The sequence below is a fragment of the Ictidomys tridecemlineatus genome, chromosome 6 (assembly GCF_052094955.1).
Source record: "Ictidomys tridecemlineatus isolate mIctTri1 chromosome 6, mIctTri1.hap1, whole genome shotgun sequence".
Lineage (NCBI taxonomy): Eukaryota > Metazoa > Chordata > Mammalia > Rodentia > Sciuridae > Ictidomys > Ictidomys tridecemlineatus.
The window spans coordinates 193,461,604-193,475,968 of record NC_135482.1 but is presented as its reverse complement, the minus strand read 5'-3'; the positions used below and the strand labels follow the sequence as shown (position 1 = coordinate 193,475,968).

The window sequence follows — 14,365 nt, the reverse complement described above, 5'->3', positions numbered from 1 at the left end:
ATTGCAAAGGATAAGTATTAAGCATGAGTCCGAGAAGCACTGAATATATTCTAAGTATAAATTTTCAGACCTACAGCAAGAAATGGAGATAACTATTATTGAGAGGTCTTTTAAGATTGCTGTCTCGGACAAATCAAATAAACAAAAATTCCTGAGAATATTTGAATCATATAATTGATGGCATTGAAATAAGATGCACCTAAACCCTTTGCCTTCAGCAAAGTGACTCTCTACCATCAGTGAAACTCTGGCCTCTTTCTTCAGCTGGTGCCATGTCAGACCCCAAACAAGCACTGTAGGTCCTTACCTCTGATGTGAACACCTAGGAATTAAAAACTGTCAATTAAAAATAAATAAATAAACTTAGCATTTGTGTAAACTCTGAAATATATATTGAGACAAAGAATATAAATACAACTGCTCACAATATAAACATTATATGGAAAAAATTATACATCAAAATAGTATATGGTTAAATTCGAAATAAAAGACATATTCAAGGTCTCATAAATTTAATATAGTTCTGATACTGAAAATGAACCAAGAATCTTACAGAAGCAGCCCCACTCACCTTCACTGCAGTAGGGTGTTTGTGTTGGGTGAAGTTGACTATCTACGTGTCTTTAGAAGCAGTTTAGAAGTTCCTGTTCCCCAAGGAAGAGTTCCACCTAATTCACTCTGAACATAAAGTCATGGTTTGTGAGCTCTTGCTGGGCTCTGCATGATAATACACAGGTCGACAGGGAAGGAAATGCCAGTAAAACAAGAAATATTGCTCCTCATCAGCATGGTTGCTGGTGCTGTGGCTGCACAGTGCAGATGGGAGAAGGATGCTTGGTACCAGGCGAGGTTTCTCTTGGTATTCTTTGCATTCCAGTTCTCAGTGTAACTGGGAATGTGGAGCAACCATAACCTAATAAGAAGTTCCGATTCCTCTGGATTAAGGATTTAGGTCAATGTGTGGGTGGAGACACTCCAAAGGGTGAGAAAGCAGGGAAATGGTACATTTCAGTTACAGCTGCAGGGTGCACCGCATCAGTGGGAGCTGTAGCTTGCTTTACCAACTTCTTCAGACACAGCAAACCACCAGGACCTTGGAGAAATTGTGACCAACAAGAGGAAATGTGAAAATCAAGTGACTTTGGGGTGGGTGCTGTAGGTACTCAGAGCAGATGCTCTTCCATGACAGGCAAGCACTTCCTCCAGTTGTTCTGAGGGGGGTGTTCATGATACCAGCTGCCTACTCCAAGGGTGCATCGCACTTGCCTGGCAGAAGCTGCCTTTTCCTGAGAGGCTTGCAAGCTTTGACCTTCAGTCCTGTCTCTCGGGGGCCACTCATATTCTGTAGCTTATGGTACTGGTCATAGAGTCAACCTGGTTCCATGCCTTGAGCAGAAAAAGCTTTGCTTTGTGATTCGCACTCTAGATCTCCCTAGGAGACTGGTTGAGCTCAGACTTCTTTTTCCTCCACATTTGGTTTTCTTCAGTTCCTAACAGTTTCCCTTTCCTTCAAAGAACTAATTCAATGAATCCCTTGCATACCAAATCTATTTAAGGTCTTTGGCCTGGCAAATTCAACCTGAAATGAGTATAAAATAATACACTGTCACAAGACAAGTTCACTTAGGATGGCATTATTGTGAAACAATAATTATCTCATTAGGATAAAATAATATCAGTAAATTTATTAGTTTACTGATTTTCAAAAGAAAATTTCAATAATTGAAGAACAGATTTTCCATGGCACATATCAAGAATCGAGCATATGGTTCATCTTAATTCAGCCCTCTTCTCATGTAGTCAATGAACTAGTAGAGATATTTATAGGAAAGCACCTCCTATCACTGTGGCTGCTTTATACACTTCCTAGAATTCTAGGGAAAACATTAAATAATGCAACAAATATGGAATAAAACTAATAAGAATGAATAGAGCAAATATCTATTTTGTTTCCACTAGACTCTATCTTTGGAATACTATATAATAAATTCTATTGCTTCCAATAGATTCTTTTAAATAATGTAACCCATAAAATTAAGGAGTGCAACAAAATATCCAGACACATGAAGATGTCTATTAGACATTCAAACTATGGCAATAACTAGTTAGCACAATAATAGGTGGCTATATTTCAATCACAACAGTGTTTGTGATATGGAAAGGCATGCAAACTTACTTTAAAAAAAAAAAACGTAAAATCCCACATGAACAAAATTGTGAAACATTATTGAAAGTTCCATGCACTATTTATGAAATCAGAGATGAAATAAATCCTAAGTAAAGATAACATTACAAAAATAAAGTGATTTTTTTACATTAATAAGTGTTCTATACAATGCAAACATATCTCATTGTTATTTTATTGTGGAGCAATACAGTGCAATTGTATAAACTTCTCAGAGAAGAAGCAACAGAAAACTTATTTGTAAGAACAATGATTTAAATTTGTGGCATTTGCATAAATATAGTGGAATTTATTAGAGAAATAGTTGGTTATTCAAAGTTCTTTAAACATAGTATATAAAATAGGACATGGTAACCTTATTCACATAGCATATTGTAAAGTTGAATCAAAATCAGAAACAAAGATTTGGAGACAAATTTCATGTCAATTTTATATATTTTCTTTTTAAAAAATGAAAAAAAAATAAAAGTGTGACTACAACTTCAGGTTGAAATTTTGATCTATAAATATGCAATAATATAATCATTGCAAAATTATTAAAATAGTTTTAATAATTTATTGAAATAAATTTAAGAAAACTATAAATGTTAGTATACAGAAATATACATACATGGAGATACATGCTTAAATACCAATTTGTGGGTTACATGGATTCCACAAAGAAAAGAGATCAAGATTGCAGTCCTGCAAATACTAATATTGGTCATCATCACTGATACACATCTACTGTTCTAAATATTACCAAATTTAACAATAGTAGATCTAAATTACTTTAACAAAGAAAGAAAATATCCATTAAAATAATTCTTAAAAATATATTAAGAATAGCTTACAGGACTGGGTTGTGGCTCAGCTGTAGGGCGCATACCTAGTGCGTGTGAGGTGCTGGGTTTGATCCTCAGCACCACATATGAATAAATATAAAATAAAGGTATTATACCTACAACAAAAAATAGTTTAAAAAAGAATAGCTATATCATTTTAACAATATTCAAATTATTAACTGAATTATGAGTAATCCACATTTAAACTTATATATTATAGATATCAATGTTGTATTTTTTCTAATATTTTGCCACAATTACTGTTAGGATCTGTAAACAAGTCTGGCATTTTGCCAGAGGGAGTGGTTTGTGAAGTAACGCCAGTGAGCCATTAAGTGTGGAGATTCCTTATTGGTTGACTGCTGTATCTAGTTTATGTTAATTAAGATAAGCTGTGTGGAATGTATATATACCCCTCCTGTCCTACAATAAACAGCTCCCACTCCTGCTGTATCAATATACACAAGTTGCTCGTCATCCCCTGGTTAGTTTGCCCAGCCAGCCGGGCTGCGGCAATTACCCTGAAACATGAATATAGTAAAGTGAACTAACAAATCTGACAGACCTAAAACACAGGTTCTTTACTAGTTGGGAAAAACTGTAGAAGTCCATTATTCAAATTTAGGTGTTCACAGCAGATATCAAGATTGTATTCCGAAAGAAATAGTTAAATTTTTTGAAACAAAACAAAATTCCTATAGTCCTTCTTGTGCCATGATTTGCAGAAACTTCTTTTTTTAAAAAAAAATGTTCATTTTAGATATATATGACAGTACAGTATAGTTTGACATGATAAGTACATGGAGTATAACTTTTTCTAATTAGGATCCCTTTTTTTGTGGTTGCTCATGATGTGAAGATTCACTGTGGTGTATTCATATATGAACATAAGTAGAGCTATATCTGATTCATTTTGTTGTCTTCCCATCCCTACTCCCTTCCCTTCATTCCCCTGTATCTAATCCACTGAACTTCTATTTTACCTGCTCCCGGACCCCATTTGCTAACAAGCATCCACCTATCAGCAAGAACACCTAACCTTTGTGTTTTGGGGATTGGCTTATTTCAATTAGCATGACGGTTTCTTATTTACAGTATCTTGATTTCTTAAAAAAATCAATGGCAAGTAATATATTTTTCATCACAATATTAATTTAGGTGTAATCAAATTTCAGCTATGGGTAGAAAATTAAAGAAAGGATGTTTTCAATAATTAAAAGTTATTCAACAGATTAGAGAGCATGCATCACATCCTTCATAATGTGGATTCTAACTAATATTGATGAAGTCTAAAATTACAATTTGAAAATATCACCTGTAAGATGATATTAATTTATCACTTATTTGTATTAGTAGATCACAAATGAAAAAACAAAAAAAAATGTCAACCTAAACATAGCTTCCCAGTTCACATCTGTGCATTTGTTCCCTTAGCAATCCTGTGAGAAGGCTTGTTGTTCTGTCCCAGAGGCAGATATCCATGCATACACGTTCAGCACACAGGTTACTGCCCATACATTTTAGAATGGTATATGCATCAACTTCACTATGCTCAGGCCACTGGGTTTAATCATTCAATGTAACAAAACTAACTAAAGGCCTGTCACACTTAAAAAGGAATTCGGATTCTCAACTTGCCAGCTATTTGTATAGTATAGTAAGTGAAAGAATATGAGACTATAACCAAACAAAATTCCATGGACACATCTGCATTCTGTTCAAGATGCAAAACTCTGTGAAATTGGGCTGACTTCCATCAAACCAATACTTTGTAAGTAAAAAGAGAGTGCACAGAAGGAGCCAGCGCTAAATATTTTTATGAGTGTTTAACAAGGAAGAGAAACAAACAGCAAGACAAAAGTCAAGGCAGCAAATATTTCAGGATACAGATTTAACCCTAATATGAATTCTGTAGGAAAAAATAATATTCCTAAATCTTTCCTTAGCTACAAGATAAGTTTCTTTATTTGTGCATCTACTAAAAAATGTAATTTTCTGCCATTAACATCAAAGAATAAATGTATTTGACATAGTATTGGTGTTTCTGTTATTGATATAAATTTGAGTTTAATTTGTTTGATGAAGCTTCCCTTATTGCCTAGGATTTATTTGTTTGCTTGTTTATTCATTCATTTATTTATTCTGGAGATTCAACCCAGGGTTTCTTTACCACTGACCTACATCCTCAGTCCCTTTAAATTTTTATTTTAAGACTTGGTCTCACTAAATTGCTGAGGGTCTACCTAAGTTGCCAACGCTGCCTTTTAATTTGCAATCCTCCTGCTTCAGCCTCCCTAGTCATGAGGATTACCAGCATGTGCCACGGCTCCTGGCTTATCTAGGATTCTTAGTGACCACTGTTATCATTTTCAACTGAAGTTGAGATCAGTGGGTCCCCATACTTTATAAAAGGGGCATAACATGGTACCAGCTGAATCCCGTGGCTTGCTCTTTCAGGTTACGATGATTCATGATAACTGACATGATAATTGACTTTGCTCTAGTGATGATTGGGATCAACCCATTGAATTTAAATGACCAACTCTTTGGCTATATGGATACAATTATATCACTGTATTGATAAGATATTGACAATTACCTTCGTCTTCCTTCTGATCTCCATAGATTAGGTAATTTAGGAGGAAGAGAGATGCTCTACCACAGGAACAGGAAAGGGGTTTTAGAAGTTTTCATTATAAATTTGAGGATATTTTAAAGACCCTCCTGCATTGCCTTTCTAAAACATTTCAAGGTTCTGAAGTGTTCAACATTGTCAAGAAGCCTTCTAATTAACTTTTTAGAGAAAGGAAGCATTTAAAAACAAACTCTTTAAAATAAAAGAGAAACGACTGAGTACTTTTTATTTAATATTAAATAAACACTATTTTCTTTTAAGTAAATCCATTGGGTGATTGATTATATAACTACATTAGGGACATGACAATTCAATTTAGTTGTACTCAGAAACTAAAAATAAACAATCTTTGCATCTTCTCAAACAATGAAAGTAGAATTTCACTGCTGAAGGAATCTAAATATCTAAGAAAAAGTCATTAGTTTACAAAGAAAACAAAATGAATGCAAACAAACAAATAAAAAATGAAAGGAAAAACATAATGCTTAAACTGAGTAATCAAAAAATCCATGTTAATACATAAAATGTTGCCGTCACTGATGTTGAAAACAACCAACTAATATTCATTCATGAAAATGAAATCTTATGTACACAAAATGCTTAGAATAATGCATTCAAACTTACAATGGCTGCTACATATTCTACTACTCTCATTTCAATATTATTAGTTTGGTACTGTATCATTTATAGTTAACATACTCTGAAAAGTTATTGATCTATTTCTATTATTCCATCAGTTCATTGATTCTGCTGTCTTTTAACTTATGTGCTTCTGTTACCAAACATTGCTTAAATATAAATTCTCGCCATATTCAGGAAATCAATGTTCCAAACATTATGTTTTCATTTAGATAGCAAGATTTGGTTGCTAATAACTGAAATGAGTCAAAACATTTTTAACTGAAAATAAAGAACCACCATGGCAAAAAGACCACTATGATTTGATTTTCTATGTTAATAAAGAATAATAACTTAGCTTAATGAGAAGAAACTAAATTTGAAGGGCAGTGTACATTTCAAAATGAGAAATGTTTTATATTGTTAGAAATTCACAACATAATCATTGGGAATATATGTTCAGAAAGTGAAAACACTGAACTTTCAATTGCCTTTTATTTCCTATACTCTTACCTTGTGAAATAAGTGAATTGTGAATTTCACAATATTAATATGGATACTAATATTCTTTCTAACATAAGGACCTACTATGTCTCCATTATTATAAAAATTAGGTGTACCTTGTCCAGATCTGTTTTTCAAACAATTCTCACACGTTTTTTTTCCCTGAGCCACTCAAAACATTGTGAAGATTTATCTCCAATTTGCTTATGATTATAATAACTATATCATACCCAAGAAAATTAACACCAATTCCCTAACATAATATAATACTTGTAGAATAATTCTAATATTGTCCTGAGTATTTTATAGCTTTATTTTGCTGCTTTATTTTTTATCCAGGGCTGATTCAATTTTACACACTTTTTCGAGCTGTTTATCTGTGTTAGCTTTTCATCACTGTTACCAACAAGAACAACTTAGAGGTAGAAATGTTGATTTTGACTTGCGGTTTCAAAGGTTTCATTCCATAGGTGGCCAAGTCCACTGCTCTAGGCCTGAGGTGAGGGAGAACATCCCGTCAGAAAGCTGTGGCACAGGGAAGTTCCTCAAGGAGCCGGGAGGCAGAGAGAGAGAGAGAGAGGGAGGCAGACAACAAGGGTAGATATAGTCCAAGGCCACAGCCCCTGTGACCTACTTTCTTTACACACTCTCAACCTGCCTACTGTCCCCACCAGTAGTCCACTGCGATCCTTAATTCATCAAATGTACGGACCCACTGATGAGCTTATGTCTCTCACCATTCTACCTTTTCTTTGAAGCCCTACCTCTGGAGATTTCTGCATTGGAGATCCTGCTTTCCACACATGGTTTTTGAGGGACACTTCATATTCAAACCATGCATTTATCTTTAGTATGTTGGTTTTAGTAATGTCAGCAGTCTCCTAAAGTTTGGCTCTCCATAGCAGTGAATTTTTGAAAAATCCCAGTTGTAATTTGTTGTTGTTGTTGCTGTTATTGTTGGTAGAACAATCTATAATCAGGTTGTGATGTGAGCTATGGTTTAGATGTAAGGCATCCCCCAAAAGCTCGTATGTAAGACAATGCAAGAAGGTTTAGAGGAGATGATTGGCTTGTGAGAACCTTAAACCAGCCAGTGAATCGACCCATTGATGGGATTATATTAGTGATGACTGAAGTGTATAGGGGGTGGCTAGAGGAGGTGTGTCATTGAGCTTTCAGGTATATATTTTGCATCTGGAGAGTAGAATCTCTCTCTCTGCTGACTGATCATCATGTGAGTTTCTTCCCTCCTCCATACTCTTCCACCACGAAGTTCTGCCTCACCTTGAGCCATGAGGAATGGAGCTGGTTGTCTAGTGACTGAGACCTCTGAAACCGGGGGACCCAAAATCACTTTTCTTCCTCTATAATTGTTCTTGTCAGGTCTTTTATTCACAGCAGTGAAAAGTCTAACTGAAACAGATGTGTATCCTCTAGACTAGATCATGCTGCATATTTTAGCAACAGTACAACATAGACATTGTGGCAACTCCAACTGCAAATCACTGAGCGGGAGACATTCATATGTTCCTGTACTGGGTAGTAATAATTTGGATGAAGATGGAGACCACAGATGGTTCCACAGTAAGGGAACATATTTCACTTTGAAAGTGATACTTAAGTTTTGTCAGAGTACTTGGAAACCATGTGACTACTAGGCCAACAACCTAGTACCCAATGGAAGAAACTTGCATGAAAATTTTTACAATTTTTGCTTGTAAAAAAATTTTTTTTAATTTTTGCTTGTAAACTTAAGCTCTTATATTTGTGCATTTTTTTCTGTTATGTGATATTTTCTGTAAAATTTTCTTCCATTTTTCCTTGTCATATTTCTAAAATGTTTGAGTTTACCATGTAGTCATTACATTTATGTTAAACACAGCTTTATTCATCACTATGTTATTTATTTTCTTGATCAAATAAGTGAGTTTCCATTTATACATGTTGCTGTATCAACTTATTATCAAATATCTCTTTGAGCAGTAGTCTCTCTTCAGATTTAGTGGTAATTGGTATTTTTTTAAAAATTGAGATTGGGGCGCTAGTCTGCTTATTACTACTGAGATCATTCCTTAGTCTTTCAGTTGTCATTTATATCACGAGATAAGATTGATACTTCCACTTGAAATCTACCTTCAGGCACAGTTGTGATCAAGAGGAGCATCCAGGTTGCTTCCTTTATATCTCTAGCTAAGTTCATTATGCATACTAACATCAATAGGACATTGTAATATTTGGGAAAATATGAATACAGCAAATTTTCTCAAGACAGTAGAGAAAAAATACTGAAAGAGCCCTGTGATGAAATCTGAAATTGTAGTGCTGTCTTGTAAGATGAAAACAAATTGTTTCCAATTATCTATGTGAATTTTGGTGAAAATTGATTTGTTAAAAAAATCCTGGCAGATAGTGCCACAATGTTACTGATCAGCACCTGATTAGGGTTATGAAAATCCCAAATCATAGTGTAACACTTATCTGTCTTTGGACTTACCATTTAAGAGATGTAAATGTGAATGTAATAGGACCCTCCATGCTTCTACTTTGTACATCTTTGTTGGTGCTGTACTGTGGATACAAAGATATTCACAATAATATCTACAACTTCTGAACGCAATGTCACTTTTGATTTCCTCTTTTAGTGAGTATCAGGGAGCCATTATTTGTACTGTAATGGCCCACTCTCTGTAGCCAAGGAATCATGATACTCTGTCCACATTTAGACATAATGTTTAGCTCCTTTACAAATTTGAGACTAAGAGAATATTCATCGAATGAACTCAGGCCAAACCCTTCTTATCTGACCAATCATAAGGTACGAAGTAACCACTCTATGCCTATTTTGAAAATTTATATTTTTAACTATTAGTTTCAATGCTGATTAATATCTAATAATCTCCAGATGATTTATTCCTTTTACTAGAATTCTGACACTTTTATTAATGGCCATTGTATCCTCTAAAAATCCTTGGCAGAAGATTCAGTATATTTGTTTTTTGTTGTTGTTGTTTTATTTTGTTTTTATAATCAGGGTTTTTTCCCAAAATGACTTAGGCTTCTTTTCCCTCAGGAAATTCTGTGCTTGTAAATTAACTTTTTCTGAAACCTTGGTATGGGCCATGAATCCCATTCCTCTTCCTCAACTCACTTCTCCCCACCAAATGTGGACATTTGTTGCTTATAAGGTGTTACCTTAGTGAGCTGTCTATTGTTGATTCTCATGCATCAACAATTAGGACTGAGCAATGACTAAATAGCACTCATCATTTCTCTGTCTCCATTACTGTTTACAGTAACTATGCTCACTTTTTCACTATTAAGAATCACCATTTTTATTGCTGATAAAATATTAATTGTTGCCATAGTTGCTTGTAGTCCATTTTCTATTGCTATAACAGAATGCTACAATCTTGGTAATTTATAAAGAAAGAAGTTTACTGACTTCATGGAGCTCATGATTCCGGAAACACAGAAGTGAGAGCCTTTGTGCTGTATCAAAGCATTGAGGAAGGTGAAAGATCAATAAGAGCATAAAAACAAATAAGAGAGAAAAAAGAAAGCTCAAGGGGCATCAGGTTTTATTACAGCCTGCTTTTGTGATAACTTACCGAATCCTAAAACAACAGCACTAATCCATTCATAGGGCTCAACCCTCACTAATCCACTGCCTCCAATTAGAATCAACCTCTCAACATCACCATGATGGGGATAAATTTCTGTCACATGCATTTGAGGGACATAACCAAACCACAGCAATTATTAATTTCACCCCACAATATTCATTCTTATCACGGGAACTTCCAAAGTTCCATCCAATGAAAATGGCCTTCTCAGAATCCAGGTTTCTGTGATCTCTATCATGTCCAAACATGTCTCATTAGACATGCTCTTCATCTGCAGCAATTGGAATAAAAAGTATTATTTTTCATCATTACATCTAATATACAATTATGAAATGAGCAAAATAATCAAGGGTCACATCTGGCCTGAGTTTAAGTAAGAAGAAAATTCAATGCTATGGATCCAATCCACCCCACGTAAACTCATGAGGACTAGCATGTTATGTTCTCCATTGTTAGGTCCATGGGTTTTAAAGAGACGTTTTTTGTTCCTTCTTTTTAGTTTCAAAATCTTGAATAAAACATTCTGTATAGATATTTAATTTTCTTTTCACTCAACTTTCTACTTTAATTTCCTATTAGAGAAAATCGTCATGATAGCTGTTAAAATTGGAGACAGAATAGACTGGTTGGACTTCTAAGTCCATTTTCTAGGCTTGTTAAGGATGCAAGTATAAATGGAAACCATTAATCTTCCATGACCATAGGATATATTGTGCCAATAAAAACAAAAGTTCTCGACCTCAGTGTGATATTGGATCAGCTTACAAACAGGAAAATAAAAATTAGAAGCAGTAAGTTATTAAGACTTAGAAGAATCATAGAAAACCCATCTATCATCATTAGGGAAACGTCCAAAGAAACTAAGTATTTTTAGAGCATTTATTTTCTAATGCTTAGGAGCAATTGGGGGCCCTTTCCTTCAATACTTGACTTAAAAACTTCCCCTCTAAGATTTATATCAATTAATAATATGCTAAAGCAAACAGATACTTAAAAGCTAATGAAAGCATAAAAATTTACATGATTTTGGCAAATGACCAATTTAAGGAAACTTTATCATTTGTGATTTCATTTCAATAACATGCAGTACTGCATGAAAAAAAGACTACTAAAACTTTCTTAAGTTAACTGAATTCTAAAACTAGTACAGAATTTAAGACCTTATTTTAAAAAAATGTGATTTTTAATTAACTGAAACACACCTCCTGTTAACTCTCTTATTACTGAGAACTTACAATGCCTGCTGATTACCCAGTGAGAAGAACTGACCACTACTGTCCAATGGTCATTTTATTTATGAATATCTGATCATTTAATAAGTTAGAGTTGGTTGTATCATCTTGGAATTGAACAACCAAACATAAAAATGAAGTTCTCTGGATTAAATGGCTTGTCCAAGATCACACCAGACAGCAGAAGTGAAAGGTACTCGGGGCAAGCGCCACTCTTTCATTAAGCTTGATTCTTCAAATTAGTCAAAAACAATGGATTGAAAACCATCATTTTCCTATATTTCTTTAAAATTGAGATTTTTATGATAAACTAATTGTATTCTAGGGCCATGATTGGACTTGTTTTACAAAATACAGAACAAATAAGGATCCTTATATTAATATAAAAGACATTGGAAAAGAACCTAATAGGAATCATTAAAAATAAGATAAAATATGAGTTACTGAGTTGGTCTTCAATATCTAAAGGCTACACTAGTCCACCGCAGTGTCGTTATGGCATTGATGAACGTGGGAAAAGCCTGGGAAATGCCGGGAGCCTGACATTGATAAATGTGGGAAGGACACGTGAACTCTTCCAGGCCAATAGACTGTTTTGAACCCATCTGCCAGGCTGCTTTACAGGAAATGACAATCTTCTCTGCTACTTAAAGAAAATGATTGTATCGGGCCCAAAGATAGACTTTTAATAATGGAACCAGTTGTTTGTATCTACTTTCCATTGATTTTTTTTTTCCTGAGAAAATATAATTATACTAGCTGAGAAATTCTTTGCCATCCCATGTCATTAGTTTCGCGCAGCCTACACCACTTTGGTGTGACAGATTTTACCCTCTGATTACAGCATGAAAGAAATCGCTCACCTCAGCCCAGCCTGCTGGCCTCCGCCTCGCCCAGCTTCCCTCAGCTCCAGCTCCTTATCTGCCCATCTCCAAAGGCCCCAAGCTCTGCTGCCTCCCACCAGCTGCCCTGGAACAGGAAGCTGCCAATCAATTCTTGGGTGGGAGGAGCTGGTGGCGCCCTCCCAGCAAGCTTGGGTCAGCTGTAGTAGTCAGACCTCCTGAACCGTCCTGGACTCTGAACTTTATGAATCCCTAGTGTCTTGGGAAAGGCGTCTTTCATTAGGCCATATTTCTGCTTGTGTGTAGGGAGGGGACCTAAATTAATCTCCTTGTGTTTGAGGAGAAGTAAAGTGATGGTTTTCCACAATTCAGCTGCTCTTCAGGGGTTCTGTGGTTAAGAACAACAAAGACAAAAACACTTCTCCAAGTACTGCTCTGCAACTATTTGCACTTTGATTGCATCTAAACAAACCTCCTTTCTGCTTGTACTGTAAATTAGGAAACTCATAAACATGACCAACCTCCTCTTGGAAAGAACCAGCAAACCACTTTAAAACCTGTGTGACATTACCAAGCAGTGATCTAAGCTACTTCTGTACCTTTTGGTACAAAAGATGTGTTACTTGCCGTGCAATCAAAACATTTCCAGAGTTATCTGGACTAAAGCTCAAAGTATCTGGGACAAACATAATGAATTATAGAGGATCGTATTAAGTAAATTAAATCAATTATTTATTGAATATATTTGCAGTGAATGCAATTTAGATGCTTGTGGATTTTTTAATAAAACTTAAAAAAACACAGAATTAATATTTTAATATTCTAACTCCAGCAATGACAGTAACTTGAGAATTATTTAGTAAGTACTGTCATCTTATATAGTAAATTTAATTTTGAATCTTTAGAAAAAGCATGTGAAAAGTTGATAGGTAAGGATGAAGACAATTTGCAGTCATATTAGGAGTCCAAAAAGAACACACCAGGGCTCAGAAGAAAAAAGTGCTAGAGATCTATGCCTGCAACACACTGTGGTATTTATAAGTTTTTAATGTCTGTATTTGTAAAACCTAGTGTTTCTTTAATTTCTTCTTTGGACATTAAATATTGAATCTCTGGAAGAGTTCTGAATACACTCTTCTACCTTATGCCAGCCTTATTTCATGGCCCAGTTAATCTGATTCAGATTAATGATCTTGTTTGTACCCTATAACATAAAAATCAGTCACAAGTGACAAGGTATTTATTTTGGAAGCAGTCTACCAACATTCCAGATACAGAGATGTTGACGTGTACAGATAGAAATGTAGATACTTGGATACGGACATCAGCATCTGTGTCTATAAAGGTGATTTGGTATCTGAAACATCTTCTAATTGGATAGCACCAGATAAAATTGATTTATTTCTTATAAGTTTGGTTTTAGCAATTTCCAGGCAAATGATTTATTACAATGACAGAGAAACATTGACAGTTCAATAACACTGATCAACGATGGAAACCAGTGGACAAATGGTACCCTGCATGCTTTGAAGTGGCATCCCAGAATGGGCCCCTGAAAAGCCTCTACAAAAGGCCGAAGTATGAAGTAACATCTGTGGATGTGGATGTTGTCTATCTCAACGTCCATTATTTACTTTACAGTGCAATCTTATTCTTTTTTTAATGGCTCAGTAGGTCAAATTCCATGTCCAAACCCATTAGAGCCAAGAATATTTCCTTGGAATGACTGGATCTTTGTTTTGATTTTGTTTAAAACCATCTTCTACGTAGGAAGTTATCTTCCATTAAAAACACCTTTATGAGACATTTTTTTCTTTCACCTTTATCCCCAGCTAATTGGTCAGAGAATACTAGTTACTAAAACTTGGGATCTCAGTGGCTACACAAATACTTTTAATTTCA

At 34.9% G+C, this 14,365-nt stretch overlaps 1 long non-coding RNA gene across 1 annotated transcript in view; it reads right to left on the bottom strand.

Moving 5' to 3' along the window:
* LOC144378447 (uncharacterized) overlaps positions 1–12,574 on the bottom strand; it is a 47,384-nt gene extending 34,810 nt beyond the window's left edge. The window contains exons 1-2 of the long non-coding RNA XR_013440088.1: positions 12,485–12,574; positions 572–1,579 (exon numbers count right to left, since the gene is read on the bottom strand). This is a non-coding gene — a long non-coding RNA (uncharacterized LOC144378447). The remainder of the gene's footprint in view (positions 1–571; positions 1,580–12,484) is intronic.
* Between the last annotated feature and the right edge of the window lie 1,791 nt (positions 12,575–14,365).